General features: G+C 43.8%; 23 non-coding genes across 23 annotated transcripts; all 23 read left to right on the top strand.

Moving 5' to 3' along the window:
* Nucleotides 1–2,370: 2,370 nt before the first annotated feature.
* LOC138977658 (U2 spliceosomal RNA) lies at nucleotides 2,371–2,568 on the top strand. Its single transcript, XR_011459449.1, has one exon. It is a non-coding gene; the product is annotated as a U2 spliceosomal RNA (small nuclear RNA).
* Nucleotides 2,569–2,810: 242 nt separating this feature from the next.
* On the top strand, nucleotides 2,811–2,929 carry LOC138977542 (5S ribosomal RNA). The gene has a single exon (XR_011459341.1). It is a non-coding gene; the product is annotated as a 5S ribosomal RNA (ribosomal RNA).
* A 255-nt stretch (nucleotides 2,930–3,184) lies between these two features.
* On the top strand, nucleotides 3,185–3,303 carry LOC138977543 (5S ribosomal RNA). The gene has a single exon (XR_011459342.1). It is a non-coding gene; the product is annotated as a 5S ribosomal RNA (ribosomal RNA).
* Nucleotides 3,304–3,856: 553 nt separating this feature from the next.
* LOC138977638 (U2 spliceosomal RNA) lies at nucleotides 3,857–4,049 on the top strand. The gene has a single exon (XR_011459430.1). It is a non-coding gene; the product is annotated as a U2 spliceosomal RNA (small nuclear RNA).
* Nucleotides 4,050–4,284: 235 nt separating this feature from the next.
* LOC138977544 (5S ribosomal RNA) lies at nucleotides 4,285–4,403 on the top strand. The gene has a single exon (XR_011459343.1). It is a non-coding gene; the product is annotated as a 5S ribosomal RNA (ribosomal RNA).
* Nucleotides 4,404–4,662: 259 nt separating this feature from the next.
* On the top strand, nucleotides 4,663–4,781 carry LOC138977545 (5S ribosomal RNA). The gene has a single exon (XR_011459344.1). It is a non-coding gene; the product is annotated as a 5S ribosomal RNA (ribosomal RNA).
* A 553-nt stretch (nucleotides 4,782–5,334) lies between these two features.
* LOC138977639 (U2 spliceosomal RNA) lies at nucleotides 5,335–5,527 on the top strand. The gene has a single exon (XR_011459431.1). It is a non-coding gene; the product is annotated as a U2 spliceosomal RNA (small nuclear RNA).
* Nucleotides 5,528–5,762: 235 nt separating this feature from the next.
* On the top strand, nucleotides 5,763–5,881 carry LOC138977546 (5S ribosomal RNA). Its single transcript, XR_011459345.1, has one exon. It is a non-coding gene; the product is annotated as a 5S ribosomal RNA (ribosomal RNA).
* A 255-nt stretch (nucleotides 5,882–6,136) lies between these two features.
* Nucleotides 6,137–6,255, top strand: LOC138977548 (5S ribosomal RNA). The gene has a single exon (XR_011459347.1). It is a non-coding gene; the product is annotated as a 5S ribosomal RNA (ribosomal RNA).
* A 553-nt stretch (nucleotides 6,256–6,808) lies between these two features.
* LOC138977640 (U2 spliceosomal RNA) lies at nucleotides 6,809–7,001 on the top strand. The gene has a single exon (XR_011459432.1). It is a non-coding gene; the product is annotated as a U2 spliceosomal RNA (small nuclear RNA).
* A 237-nt stretch (nucleotides 7,002–7,238) lies between these two features.
* Nucleotides 7,239–7,357, top strand: LOC138977549 (5S ribosomal RNA). The gene has a single exon (XR_011459348.1). It is a non-coding gene; the product is annotated as a 5S ribosomal RNA (ribosomal RNA).
* A 255-nt stretch (nucleotides 7,358–7,612) lies between these two features.
* LOC138977550 (5S ribosomal RNA) lies at nucleotides 7,613–7,731 on the top strand. Its single transcript, XR_011459349.1, has one exon. It is a non-coding gene; the product is annotated as a 5S ribosomal RNA (ribosomal RNA).
* Nucleotides 7,732–8,284: 553 nt separating this feature from the next.
* On the top strand, nucleotides 8,285–8,477 carry LOC138977641 (U2 spliceosomal RNA). Its single transcript, XR_011459433.1, has one exon. It is a non-coding gene; the product is annotated as a U2 spliceosomal RNA (small nuclear RNA).
* Nucleotides 8,478–8,709: 232 nt separating this feature from the next.
* Nucleotides 8,710–8,828, top strand: LOC138977551 (5S ribosomal RNA). The gene has a single exon (XR_011459350.1). It is a non-coding gene; the product is annotated as a 5S ribosomal RNA (ribosomal RNA).
* Nucleotides 8,829–9,088: 260 nt separating this feature from the next.
* LOC138977552 (5S ribosomal RNA) lies at nucleotides 9,089–9,207 on the top strand. Its single transcript, XR_011459351.1, has one exon. It is a non-coding gene; the product is annotated as a 5S ribosomal RNA (ribosomal RNA).
* A 553-nt stretch (nucleotides 9,208–9,760) lies between these two features.
* LOC138977642 (U2 spliceosomal RNA) lies at nucleotides 9,761–9,953 on the top strand. The gene has a single exon (XR_011459434.1). It is a non-coding gene; the product is annotated as a U2 spliceosomal RNA (small nuclear RNA).
* Nucleotides 9,954–10,188: 235 nt separating this feature from the next.
* Nucleotides 10,189–10,307, top strand: LOC138977553 (5S ribosomal RNA). Its single transcript, XR_011459352.1, has one exon. It is a non-coding gene; the product is annotated as a 5S ribosomal RNA (ribosomal RNA).
* Nucleotides 10,308–10,566: 259 nt separating this feature from the next.
* On the top strand, nucleotides 10,567–10,685 carry LOC138977555 (5S ribosomal RNA). Its single transcript, XR_011459353.1, has one exon. It is a non-coding gene; the product is annotated as a 5S ribosomal RNA (ribosomal RNA).
* Nucleotides 10,686–11,237: 552 nt separating this feature from the next.
* Nucleotides 11,238–11,430, top strand: LOC138977643 (U2 spliceosomal RNA). The gene has a single exon (XR_011459435.1). It is a non-coding gene; the product is annotated as a U2 spliceosomal RNA (small nuclear RNA).
* A 235-nt stretch (nucleotides 11,431–11,665) lies between these two features.
* On the top strand, nucleotides 11,666–11,784 carry LOC138977556 (5S ribosomal RNA). The gene has a single exon (XR_011459354.1). It is a non-coding gene; the product is annotated as a 5S ribosomal RNA (ribosomal RNA).
* A 259-nt stretch (nucleotides 11,785–12,043) lies between these two features.
* On the top strand, nucleotides 12,044–12,162 carry LOC138977557 (5S ribosomal RNA). The gene has a single exon (XR_011459355.1). It is a non-coding gene; the product is annotated as a 5S ribosomal RNA (ribosomal RNA).
* A 552-nt stretch (nucleotides 12,163–12,714) lies between these two features.
* LOC138977644 (U2 spliceosomal RNA) lies at nucleotides 12,715–12,907 on the top strand. The gene has a single exon (XR_011459436.1). It is a non-coding gene; the product is annotated as a U2 spliceosomal RNA (small nuclear RNA).
* A 235-nt stretch (nucleotides 12,908–13,142) lies between these two features.
* Nucleotides 13,143–13,261, top strand: LOC138977558 (5S ribosomal RNA). The gene has a single exon (XR_011459356.1). It is a non-coding gene; the product is annotated as a 5S ribosomal RNA (ribosomal RNA).
* The last annotated feature ends 108 nt before the right edge of the window (nucleotides 13,262–13,369 follow it).

Below are 13,369 nucleotides of genomic sequence, written 5' to 3' on the forward strand. Positions count from 1 at the left end.
TCTGCTTTCGCAGATGACAGTAAATTTTTTCTCCGTAATGACAACTCTGCTCGCGTAGTATTGAGCTGGTTTACTAAGTTCGGACAGGCGTCCGGGGCAAAACTAAACAACCTTAAAACCGAATGCATGTATTTAGGGCGATGGAGAAACCGTAAGGACTCTCCCCTCGGCCTCCCTCTGGTAGATAATATGACAGTTTTTGGTATTAAAGTGGGCAACGTCACACAAGATGACATATGGCAACCTCTGCTACTAAGGATAGAGAAAACCCTAAACTTGCTTAAGAGTCGTAACCTGTCTATGTATGGCAAAGCCAAAACTGTAAATATTATGATTTTGTCCAAATTGTGGTACGTCGCCACCGTTTTACCTCCCCCGGACCATTATGTTAAGTTGATTGAAAGACGTGTTTTTGATTTCGTGTGGTCTTCACGCAACGAACAAATTAACCGGGAAACCATGTTTTTGAGTCCGGAGAAGGGAGGAGTCGGAGTTGTAAACATTCGAGCAAAAGTGAAGAGCCTCTTGTTAGCACAAGTTTTGAAAGTCTTTTTAAGTAAAAATTGTCCATGGGTATTCTTTGGACACACCTTTTTGGGGTTAGTGCTTCGGCGTTTTCCCGACTATGTTTTTTCAAACAACCAGCCGCATTGTGTGGAGGATCTACCCTCATTTTATGTAAATTGCCGTGCTGCCGTACAAGCAGTACTTTGTGCAAAGCCTGATTTTGTCTTTACATGTACTCAAACTTGCAAAATGTACTATCAACTTCTGTTAAAGGCCAAAAATACTGTGCCTAAGTGTTGCACAACCTTTCCACAGCTACCCTTCAATATTCTGTTTCGCGATCTGACGAACAAAGTGCTAGACCCTGTCACTCTAAATGTGTGTTTCAGGCTAGCACATGACGTTCTGCCAGTCGCATACAGACTGTATTTGTGGAATTACCCCGTAGTCCGTTTTTGTACGTTTTGCCGCACACAGTGTGAGACGGTAGAGCACTTGTTGTTTTACTGCCCACTGTCTCTGCTTGCCAAAGAATGGCTCCACAACATGCTAAAAGATTTGTGTGATTTGGATTTAAATATTGAAATGCTTCGTTTTGGGCTTGTCAACCCCACGGTTGACTTCCGTGACCTCGCACTGGTTCTGCTATCCGAGTACAGATACTCAGTATGGATGTGTCGGAACCAGTGTCGATTTGACAACAAACGTCTAACTGCACAGCAGTATAAAAAATACCTAACAGCTCGTTTGAGCAACAGAATTTTAATTGACCATCGTCGTCTGACGATTGACAAGTTCACCCGCCTATGGATCCTGCCTGGTCTGTGTAGGCTGAACGGCAGGGGGCGGGTGGTCAACACCTTCCCTCCTTAAAATGTAACTTTTCCGTAACTGATGGTCATTGGGCATGTGCTAAAAGGAGAGTGAGAGGCAGCGTGAAAAGAAAGAGTGAATGACGTACATGCCCGGTGACCAAGTGTGAATGTGTTGAGGAATAATGCTTGATCTATGTGTGTAAAAACATGTTTTTTGCATATGTCCAGCCATGATGATTGTATGATGATTGTATGATGATTGTATAACGGAATATTCTTGCGAACATGTTCCGTATGTATGAAAATAGCCTAGTCATTGCAAAACCTATTTTGTGCAAGCGATGCTGTTTTTGCTGCCAAGCGCGCACTGAACAGCCTTGCAGGCACCAACAGACGCCCACCCCCTTCCTCCCCCTTCCCCCCCCCCCCCCCTGTTCCCTATCTCGACCAGTGCATAGCTACATATCAGCCCGCACTCTGACATTCTTTACACTCGGCACATACACACCCTTACTCCCAGCCTCTTGGCTCTCTCCTCTTCCTGCTGCTCCCTTTTCCCACGGCAATAAAACACCCTCCTCCCTACCCTCCCCCTCCCCCCCCCCCACATGTGCCAGTCGCTGTCTGAACTCGGGGTGCCCCTTGCAGATAACCCCCACCAGAACACACATTCTTTGTACAACACGTTTTCCCGGTTTATGTGCAACACTGTGCATGGACACCTCACAAAATACGCAAAGTAAAAAGATCAACTTGTTTTATCCTGTACATTTGATAGATCACTGTTTTCTTAGTTTGTGTTATTTCCGCACCAAAAGTCCTTGATTGTTGTAAAGGATCTGTTTTATGTTCGTCTCCCAGTTTTGTGTGATTTGTAATTGAATCTCCATGCTTTTGACATGTCGCACGACACAGACACATGACAAAAACTTACCAAAAAGATCAATTTGTTTTATATTGTCCATTCTTTTTAACCTCGATGGAAAGTTTTACAAACAGATGACGTATTTTGCCATTGTTATATGTTTTATTGATTAAATGGGACCTCTACGCATTTTGTAGTGTCTATCCCAAATGTAAAAAAAAAAAGTATCTGTTCTTATCAGCTTAATATCTGATACGCTCCCGACAAGGGGGCTTCGATATTAAACTGATTTTTGAACTCAGGTGAAGTGTCAGGGGCTTGCTCCGCCTTCGCCACGGGTTGTCCTGGTATTGCAGTACCTCCAGGCTCGGCCCTCTCCTCACAACGAGGAGTAATAATCCAATTCAAAAGTCATGAGCACACACCCAAAGCTTTGAAACAAAGGTTTATGATGATGTGTAGTGAGTAAATATGCCTTTTATTGTGGAGAGAGAGAGAGAGAGAGAGAGAGAGAGAGAGAGAGAGAGAGAGAGAGAGAGAAACGTCTTACTTTCGATATCAGTCAGTGTGCATGGTTGTGCACTTTGCATTGATATATAGAGCTTAATTTTCACTCCTCTCTCGCCAACGGCCATACCACGTTGAAAGCACCGGTTCTCGTCCGATCACCGAAGTTAAGCAACGTCGGGCCCGGTTAGTACTTGGATGGGTGACCGCCTGGGAACACCGGGTGCAGTTGGCATCATTTTTTTCCGTGTTTTTTTTCTATTCTTCTTTTGTTTGTCTCCTTGGTGGTAGTATATTGTTTTTTTCATTGTTTTAATTTTTTTTTTTTTACAACTAGCTGACGGATAGGATAATTGTTGCTGATGGTGAAGGACGGCCAAGATTGTCTTTTCTTTAGTAGGGGGAGTCGTCCCGGAATGCAGTGTTGATTTTGATGGTGGGCTTGTGCAGTTTGCATCGATATATAGAGCTTAAATTTCCCTCCACTTTCGCCAACGGCCATACCACGTTGAAAGCACCGGTTCTCGTCCGATCACCGAAGTTAAGCAACGTCGGGCCCGGTTAGTACTTGGATGGGTGACCGCCTGGGAACACCGGGTGCAGTTGGCATCATTTTTTTTCCTCCCGTCTTTCTGTTTAGTTTTCTTGTTCTTTTTGGTGTATTTTTTCTCTGTTGTTCCAATGTTTCATTGTTTTGTTTATTATGTATTTGATTTCCTAACTGTTGATACATTTTGCAGATAATTATGATCACGCTTGATGAGCGACATCGTATTGGATGGAAGAGGTGAGTATCATGTTTTTTTCTCAAATGTTATTTGTTTGTTTGTGTGTCTGTGTCGAGTGTGTTTACACAGCATACCTCTCCTCTGTATGTACTGTGGTCAGAGAGAGAGAGACTTACCTGACGTCGGCCTGACGTTGTTCAAGCTGTGAAAAGAACCATTTTGTGCAGGAAAGGGTGTTTTTGCAGTGCATAGTGGCTTACTTTTAAATAACAACGTTGAGTGGGACGAAATGGACCTTCAGGATAAAGGAATGGGGGGATGGGTGTGCAATTGGTGGGTTGAAAATGTAGCTTTGTCAAGTATGGAAGGGCAGCGTCCCTGTTTGTAAGTGTCTGCAACTTTCATGGCACTTGATTTTTGAGTCCGGAGGGGTTATCGCTTCTCGGCCTTTTGGCTAAGATCAAAGTGTAGTATCTGTTCTTATCAGCTTAATATCTGATACGCTCCCGACAAGGGGGCTTCGATATTAAACTGATTTTTGAACTCAGGTGAAGTGTCAGGGGCTTGCTCCGCCTTCGCCACGGGTTGTCCTGGTATTGCAGTACCTCCAGGCTCGGCCCTCTCCTCACAACGAGGAGTAATAATCCAATTCAAAAGTCATGAGCACACACCCAAAGCTTTGAAACAAAGGTTTATGATGATTGTGTAGTGAGTAAATATGCCTTTTATTGTGGAGAGAGAGAGAGAGAGAGAGAGAGAGAGAGAGAGAGAGAGAGAGAAACGTCTTACTTTCGATATCAGTCAGTGTGCATGGTTGTGCACTTTGCATTGATATATAGAGCTTAATTTTCACTCCTCTCTCGCCAACGGCCATACCACGTTGAAAGCACCGGTTCTCGTCCGATCACCGAAGTTAAGCAACGTCGGGCCCGGTTAGTACTTGGATGGGTGACCGCCTGGGAACACCGGGTGCAGTTGGCATCATTTTTTTCCGTGTTTTTTTTCTATTCTTCTTTTGTTTGTCTCCTTGGTGGTAGTATATTGTTTTTTTCATTGTTTTAATTTTTTTTTTTTTTTTTACAACTAGCTGACGGATAGGATAATTGTTGCTGATGGTGAAGGACGGCCAAGATTGTCTTTTCTTTAGTAGGGGGAGTCGTCCCGGAATGCAGTGTTGATTTTGATGGTGGGCTTGTGCAGTTTGCATCGATATATAGAGCTTAAATTTCCCTCCACTTTCGCCAACGGCCATACCACGTTGAAAGCACCGGTTCTCGTCCGATCACCGAAGTTAAGCAACGTCGGGCCCGGTTAGTACTTGGATGGGTGACCGCCTGGGAACACCGGGTGCAGTTGGCATCATTTTTTTCCCTCCCGTCTTTCTGTTTAGTTTTCTTGTTCTTTTTGGTGTATTTTTTCTCTGTTGTTCCAATGTTTCATTGTTTTGTTTATTATGTATTTGATTTCCTAACTGTTGATACATTTTGCAGATAATTATGATCACGCTTGATGAGCGACATCGTATTGGATGGAAGAGGTGAGTATCATGTTTTTTTCTCAAATGTTATTTGTTTGTTTGTGTGTCTGTGTCGAGTGTGTTTACACAGCATACCTCTCCTCTGTATGTACTGTGGTCAGAGAGAGAGAGACTTACCTGACGTCGGCCTGACGTTGTTCAAGCTGTGAAAAGAACCATTTTGTGCAGGAAAGGGTGTTTTTGCAGTGCATAGTGGCTTACTTTTAAATAACAACGTTGAGTGGGACGAAATGGACCTTCAGGATAAAGGAATGGGGGGATGGGTGTGCAATTGGTGGGTTGAAAATGTAGCTTTGTCAAGTATGGAAGGGCAGCGTCCCTGTTTGTAAGTGTCTGCAACTTTCATGGCACTTGATTTTTGAGTCCGGAGGGGTTATCGCTTCTCGGCCTTTTGGCTAAGATCAAAGTGTAGTATCTGTTCTTATCAGCTTAATATCTGATACGCTCCCGACAAGGGGGCTTCGATATTAAACTGATTTTTGAACTCAGGTGAAGTGTCAGGGGCTTGCTCCGCCTTCGCCACGGGTTGTCCTGGTATTGCAGTACCTCCAGGCTCGGCCCTCTCCTCACAACGAGGAGTAATAATCCAATTCAAAAGTCATGAGCACACACCCAAAGCTTTGAAACAAAGGTTTATGATGATTGTGTAGTGAGTAAATATGCCTTTTATTGTGGAGAGAGAGAGAGAGAGAGAGAGAGAGAGAGAGAGAGAGAGAGAGAAACGTCTTACTTTCGATATCAGTCAGTGTGCATGGTTGTGCACTTTGCATTGATATATAGAGCTTAATTTTCACTCCTCTCTCGCCAACGGCCATACCACGTTGAAAGCACCGGTTCTCGTCCGATCACCGAAGTTAAGCAACGTCGGGCCCGGTTAGTACTTGGATGGGTGACCGCCTGGGAACACCGGGTGCAGTTGGCATCATTTTTTTCCGTGTTTTTTTTCTATTCTTCTTTTGTTTGTCTCCTTGGTGGTAGTATATTGTTTTTTTCATTGTTTTAATTTTTTTTTTTTTACAACTAGCTGACGGATAGGATAATTGTTGCTGATGGTGAAGGACGGCCAAGATTGTCTTTTCTTTAGTAGGGGGAGTCGTCCCGGAATGCAGTGTTGATTTTGATGGTGGGCTTGTGCAGTTTGCATCGATATATAGAGCTTAAATTTCCCTCCACTTTCGCCAACGGCCATACCACGTTGAAAGCACCGGTTCTCGTCCGATCACCGAAGTTAAGCAACGTCGGGCCCGGTTAGTACTTGGATGGGTGACCGCCTGGGAACACCGGGTGCAGTTGGCATCATTTTTTTCCCTCCCGTCTTTCTGTTTAGTTTTCTTGTTCTTTTTGGTGTATTTTTTCTCTGTTGTTCCAATGTTTCATTGTTTTGTTTATTATGTATTTGATTTCCTAACTGTTGATACATTTTGCAGATAATTATGATCACGCTTGATGAGCGACATCGTATTGGATGGAAGAGGTGAGTATCATGTTTTTTTCTCAAATGTTATTTGTTTGTTTGTGTGTCTGTGTCGAGTGTGTTTACACAGCATACCTCTCCTCTGTATGTACTGTGGTCAGAGAGAGAGAGACTTACCTGACGTCGGCCTGACGTTGTTCAAGCTGTGAAAAGAACCATTTTGTGCAGGAAAGGGTGTTTTTGCAGTGCATAGTGGCTTACTTTTAAATAACAACGTTGAGTGGGACGAAATGGACCTTCAGGATAAAGGAATGGGGGGATGGGTGTGCAATTGGTGGGTTGAAAATGTAGCTTTGTCAAGTATGGAAGGGCAGCGTCCCTGTTTGTAAGTGTCTGCAACTTTCATGGCACTTGATTTTTGAGTCCGGAGGGGTTATCGCTTCTCGGCCTTTTGGCTAAGATCAAAGTGTAGTATCTGTTCTTATCAGCTTAATATCTGATACGCTCCCGACAAGGGGGCTTCGATATTAAACTGATTTTTGAACTCAGGTGAAGTGTCAGGGGCTTGCTCCGCCTTCGCCACGGGTTGTCCTGGTATTGCAGTACCTCCAGGCTCGGCCCTCTCCTCACAACGAGGAGTAATAATCCAATTCAAAAGTCATGAGCACACACCCAAAGCTTTGAAACAAAGGTTTATGATGATTGTGTAGTGAGTAAATATGCCTTTTATTGTGGAGAGAGAGAGAGAGAGAGAGAGAGAGAGAGAGAGAGAGAGAGAGAGAAACGTCTTACTTTCGATATCAGTCAGTGTGCATGGTTGTGCACTTTGCATTGATATATAGAGCTTAATTTTCACTCCTCTCTCGCCAACGGCCATACCACGTTGAAAGCACCGGTTCTCGTCCGATCACCGAAGTTAAGCAACGTCGGGCCCGGTTAGTACTTGGATGGGTGACCGCCTGGGAACACCGGGTGCAGTTGGCATCATTTTTTTCCGTGTTTTTTTTCTATTCTTCTTTTGTTTGTCTCCTTGGTGGTAGTATATTGTTTTTTTCATTGTTTTAATTTTTTTTTTTTTACAACTAGCTGACGGATAGGATAATTGTTGCTGATGGTGAAGGACGGCCAAGATTGTCTTTTCTTTAGTAGGGGGAGTCGTCCCGGAATGCAGTGTTGATTTTGATGGTGGGCTTGTGCAGTTTGCATCGATATATAGAGCTTAAATTTCCCTCCACTTTCGCCAACGGCCATACCACGTTGAAAGCACCGGTTCTCGTCCGATCACCGAAGTTAAGCAACGTCGGGCCCGGTTAGTACTTGGATGGGTGACCGCCTGGGAACACCGGGTGCAGTTGGCATCATTTTTTTCCCTCCCGTCTTTCTGTTTAGTTTTCTTGTTCTTTTTGGTGTATTTTTTCTCTGTTGTTCCAATGTTTCATTGTTTTGTTTATTATGTATTTGATTTCCTAACTGTTGATACATTTTGCAGATAATTATGATCACGCTTGATGAGCGACATCGTATTGGATGGAAGAGGTGAGTATCATGTTTTTTTCTCAAATGTTATTTGTTTGTTTGTGTGTCTGTGTCGAGTGTGTTTACACAGCATACCTCTCCTCTGTATGTACTGTGGTCAGAGAGAGAGAGACTTACCTGACGTCGGCCTGACGTTGTTCAAGCTGTGAAAAGAACCATTTTGTGCAGGAAAGGGTGTTTTTGCAGTGCATAGTGGCTTACTTTTAAATAACAACGTTGAGTGGGACGAAATGGACCTTCAGGATAAAGGAATGGGGGGATGGGTGTGCAATTGGTGGGTTGAAAATGTAGCTTTGTCAAGTATGGAAGGGCAGCGTCCCTGTTTGTAAGTGTCTGCAACTTTCATGGCACTTGATTTTTGAGTCCGGAGGGGTTATCGCTTCTCGGCCTTTTGGCTAAGATCAAAGTGTAGTATCTGTTCTTATCAGCTTAATATCTGATACGCTCCCGACAAGGGGGCTTCGATATTAAACTGATTTTTGAACTCAGGTGAAGTGTCAGGGGCTTGCTCCGCCTTCGCCACGGGTTGTCCTGGTATTGCAGTACCTCCAGGCTCGGCCCTCTCCTCACAACGAGGAGTAATAATCCAATTCAAAAGTCATGAGCACACACCCAAAGCTTTGAAAAAAAAGGTTTATGATGTGTAGTGAGTAAATATGCCTTTTGTTGTGGAGAGAGAGAGAGAGAGAGAGAGAGAGAGAGAGAGAGAGAGAGAGAAACGTCTTACTTTCGATATCAGTCAGTGTGCATGGTTGTGCACTTTGCATTGATATATAGAGCTTAATTTTCACTCCTCTCTCGCCAACGGCCATACCACGTTGAAAGCACCGGTTCTCGTCCGATCACCGAAGTTAAGCAACGTCGGGCCCGGTTAGTACTTGGATGGGTGACCGCCTGGGAACACCGGGTGCAGTTGGCATCATTTTTTTCCGTGTTTTTTTTTCTATTCTTCTTTTGTTTGTCTCCTTGGTGGTAGTATATTGTTTTTTTCATTGTTTTAATTTTTTTTTTTTTTTTTACAACTAGCTGACGGATAGGATAATTGTTGCTGATGGTGAAGGACGGCCAAGATTGTCTTTTCTTTAGTAGGGGGAGTCGTCCCGGAATGCAGTGTTGATTTTGATGGTGGGCTTGTGCAGTTTGCATCGATATATAGAGCTTAAATTTCCCTCCACTTTCGCCAACGGCCATACCACGTTGAAAGCACCGGTTCTCGTCCGATCACCGAAGTTAAGCAACGTCGGGCCCGGTTAGTACTTGGATGGGTGACCGCCTGGGAACACCGGGTGCAGTTGGCATCATTTTTTTTCCTCCCGTCTTTCTGTTTAGTTTTCTTGTTCTTTTTGGTGTATTTTTTCTCTGTTGTTCCAATGTTTCATTGTTTTGTTTATTATGTATTTGATTTCCTAACTGTTGATACATTTTGCAGATAATTATGATCACGCTTGATGAGCGACATCGTATTGGATGGAAGAGGTGAGTATCATGTTTTTTTCTCAAATGTTATTTGTTTGTTTGTGTGTCTGTGTCGAGTGTGTTTACACAGCATACCTCTCCTCTGTATGTACTGTGGTCAGAGAGAGAGAGACTTACCTGACGTCGGCCTGACGTTGTTCAAGCTGTGAAAAGAACCATTTTGTGCAGGAAAGGGTGTTTTTGCAGTGCATAGTGGCTTACTTTTAAATAACAACGTTGAGTGGGACGAAATGGACCTTCAGGATAAAGGAATGGGGGGATGGGTGTGCAATTGGTGGGTTGAAAATGTAGCTTTGTCAAGTATGGAAGGGCAGCGTCCCTGTTTGTAAGTGTCTGCAACTTTCATGGCACTTGATTTTTGAGTCCGGAGGGGTTATCGCTTCTCGGCCTTTTGGCTAAGATCAAAGTGTAGTATCTGTTCTTATCAGCTTAATATCTGATACGCTCCCGACAAGGGGGCTTCGATATTAAACTGATTTTTGAACTCAGGTGAAGTGTCAGGGGCTTGCTCCGCCTTCGCCACGGGTTGTCCTGGTATTGCAGTACCTCCAGGCTCGGCCCTCTCCTCACAACGAGGAGTAATAATCCAATTCAAAAGTCATGAGCACACACCCAAAGCTTTGAAACAAAGGTTTATGATGATTGTGTAGTGAGTAAATATGCCTTTTATTGTGGAGAGAGAGAGAGAGAGAGAGAGAGAGAGAGAGAGAGAGAGAGAGAAACGTCTTACTTTCGATATCAGTCAGTGTGCATGGTTGTGCACTTTGCATTGATATATAGAGCTTAATTTTCACTCCTCTCTCGCCAACGGCCATACCACGTTGAAAGCACCGGTTCTCGTCCGATCACCGAAGTTAAGCAACGTCGGGCCCGGTTAGTACTTGGATGGGTGACCGCCTGGGAACACCGGGTGCAGTTGGCATCATTTTTTTCCGTGTTTTTTTTCTATTCTTCTTTTGTTTGTCTCCTTGGTGGTAGTATATTGTTTTTTTCATTGTTTTAATTTTTTTTTTTTTTTTTACAACTAGCTGACGGATAGGATAATTGTTGCTGATGGTGAAGGACGGCCAAGATTGTCTTTTCTTTAGTAGGGGGAGTCGTCCCGGAATGCAGTGTTGATTTTGATGGTGGGCTTGTGCAGTTTGCATCGATATATAGAGCTTAAATTTCCCTCCACTTTCGCCAACGGCCATACCACGTTGAAAGCACCGGTTCTCGTCCGATCACCGAAGTTAAGCAACGTCGGGCCCGGTTAGTACTTGGATGGGTGACCGCCTGGGAACACCGGGTGCAGTTGGCATCATTTTTTTCCTCCCGTCTTTCTGTTTAGTTTTCTTGTTCTTTTTGGTGTATTTTTTCTCTGTTGTTCCAATGTTTCATTGTTTTGTTTATTATGTATTTGATTTCCTAACTGTTGATACATTTTGCAGATAATTATGATCACGCTTGATGAGCGACATCGTATTGGATGGAAGAGGTGAGTATCATGTTTTTTTCTCAAATGTTATTTGTTTGTTTGTGTGTCTGTGTCGAGTGTGTTTACACAGCATACCTCTCCTCTGTATGTACTGTGGTCAGAGAGAGAGAGACTTACCTGACGTCGGCCTGACGTTGTTCAAGCTGTGAAAAGAACCATTTTGTGCAGGAAAGGGTGTTTTTGCAGTGCATAGTGGCTTACTTTTAAATAACAACGTTGAGTGGGACGAAATGGACCTTCAGGATAAAGGAATGGGGGGATGGGTGTGCAATTGGTGGGTTGAAAATGTAGCTTTGTCAAGTATGGAAGGGCAGCGTCCCTGTTTGTAAGTGTCTGCAACTTTCATGGCACTTGATTTTTGAGTCCGGAGGGGTTATCGCTTCTCGGCCTTTTGGCTAAGATCAAAGTGTAGTATCTGTTCTTATCAGCTTAATATCTGATACGCTCCCGACAAGGGGGCTTCGATATTAAACTGATTTTTGAACTCAGGTGAAGTGTCAGGGGCTTGCTCCGCCTTCGCCACGGGTTGTCCTGGTATTGCAGTACCTCCAGGCTCGGCCCTCTCCTCACAACGAGGAGTAATAATCCAATTCAAAAGTCATGAGCACACACCCAAAGCTTTGAAACAAAGGTTTATGATGATTGTGTAGTGAGTAAATATGCCTTTTATTGTGGAGAGAGAGAGAGAGAGAGAGAGAGAGAGAGAGAGAGAGAGAGAGAAACGTCTTACTTTCGATATCAGTCAGTGTGCATGGTTGTGCACTTTGCATTGATATATAGAGCTTAATTTTCACTCCTCTCTCGCCAACGGCCATACCACGTTGAAAGCACCGGTTCTCGTCCGATCACCGAAGTTAAGCAACGTCGGGCCCGGTTAGTACTTGGATGGGTGACCGCCTGGGAACACCGGGTGCAGTTGGCATCATTTTTTTCCGTGTTTTTTTTCTATTCTTCTTTTGTTTGTCTCCTTGGTGGTAGTATATTGTTTTTTTCATTGTTTTAATTTTTTTTTTTTTTTTTACAACTAGCTGACGGATAGGATAATTGTTGCTGATGGTGAAGGACGGCCAAGATTGTCTTTTCTTTAGTAGGGGGAGTCGTCCCGGAATGCAGTGTTGATTTTGATGGTGGGCTTGTGCAGTTTGCATCGATATATAGAGCTTAAATTTCCCTCCACTTTCGCCAACGGCCATACCACGTTGAAAGCACCGGTTCTCGTCCGATCACCGAAGTTAAGCAACGTCGGGCCCGGTTAGTACTTGGATGGGTGACCGCCTGGGAACACCGGGTGCAGTTGGCATCATTTTTTTCCTCCCGTCTTTCTGTTTAGTTTTCTTGTTCTTTTTGGTGTATTTTTTCTCTGTTGTTCCAATGTTTCATTGTTTTGTTTATTATGTATTTGATTTCCTAACTGTTGATACATTTTGCAGATAATTATGATCACGCTTGATGAGCGACATCGTATTGGATGGAAGAGGTGAGTATCATGTTTTTTTCTCAAATGTTATTTGTTTGTTTGTGTGTCTGTGTCGAGTGTGTTTACACAGCATACCTCTCCTCTGTATGTACTGTGGTCAGAGAGAGAGAGACTTACCTGACGTCGGCCTGACGTTGTTCAAGCTGTGAAAAGAACCATTTTGTGCAGGAAAGGGTGTTTTTGCAGTGCATAGTGGCTTACTTTTAAATAACAACGTTGAGTGGGACGAAATGGACCTTCAGGATAAAGGAATGGGGGGATGGGTGTGCAATTGGTGGGTTGAAAATGTAGCTTTGTCAAGTATGGAAGGGCAGCGTCCCTGTTTGTAAGTGTCTGCAACTTTCATGGCACTTGATTTTTGAGTCCGGAGGGGTTATCGCTTCTCGGCCTTTTGGCTAAGATCAAAGTGTAGTATCTGTTCTTATCAGCTTAATATCTGATACGCTCCCGACAAGGGGGCTTCGATATTAAACTGATTTTTGAACTCAGGTGAAGTGTCAGGGGCTTGCTCCGCCTTCGCCACGGGTTGTCCTGGTATTGCAGTACCTCCAGGCTCGGCCCTCTCCTCACAACGAGGAGTAATAATCCAATTCAAAAGTCATGAGCACACACCCAAAGCTTTGAAACAAAGGTTTATGATGATTGTGTAGTGAGTAAATATGCCTTTTATTGTGGAGAGAGAGAGAGAGAGAGAGAGAGAGAGAGAGAGAGAGAGAGAGAAACGTCTTACTTTCGATATCAGTCAGTGTGCATGGTTGTGCACTTTGCATTGATATATAGAGCTTAATTTTCACTCCTCTCTCGCCAACGGCCATACCACGTTGAAAGCACCGGTTCTCGTCCGATCACCGAAGTTAAGCAACGTCGGGCCCGGTTAGTACTTGGATGGGTGACCGCCTGGGAACACCGGGTGCAGTTGGCATCATTTTTTTCCGTGTTTTTTTTCTATTCTTCTTTTGTTTGTCTCCTTGGTGGTAGTATATTGTTTTTTTCATTGTTTTAATTTTTTTTTTTTTTTTTACAACTAGCT

The sequence above is a fragment of the Littorina saxatilis genome, linkage group LG9 (genome assembly GCF_037325665.1).
Source record: "Littorina saxatilis isolate snail1 linkage group LG9, US_GU_Lsax_2.0, whole genome shotgun sequence".
In the NCBI taxonomy this organism is placed as follows: Eukaryota; Metazoa; Mollusca; class Gastropoda; order Littorinimorpha; family Littorinidae; genus Littorina; species Littorina saxatilis.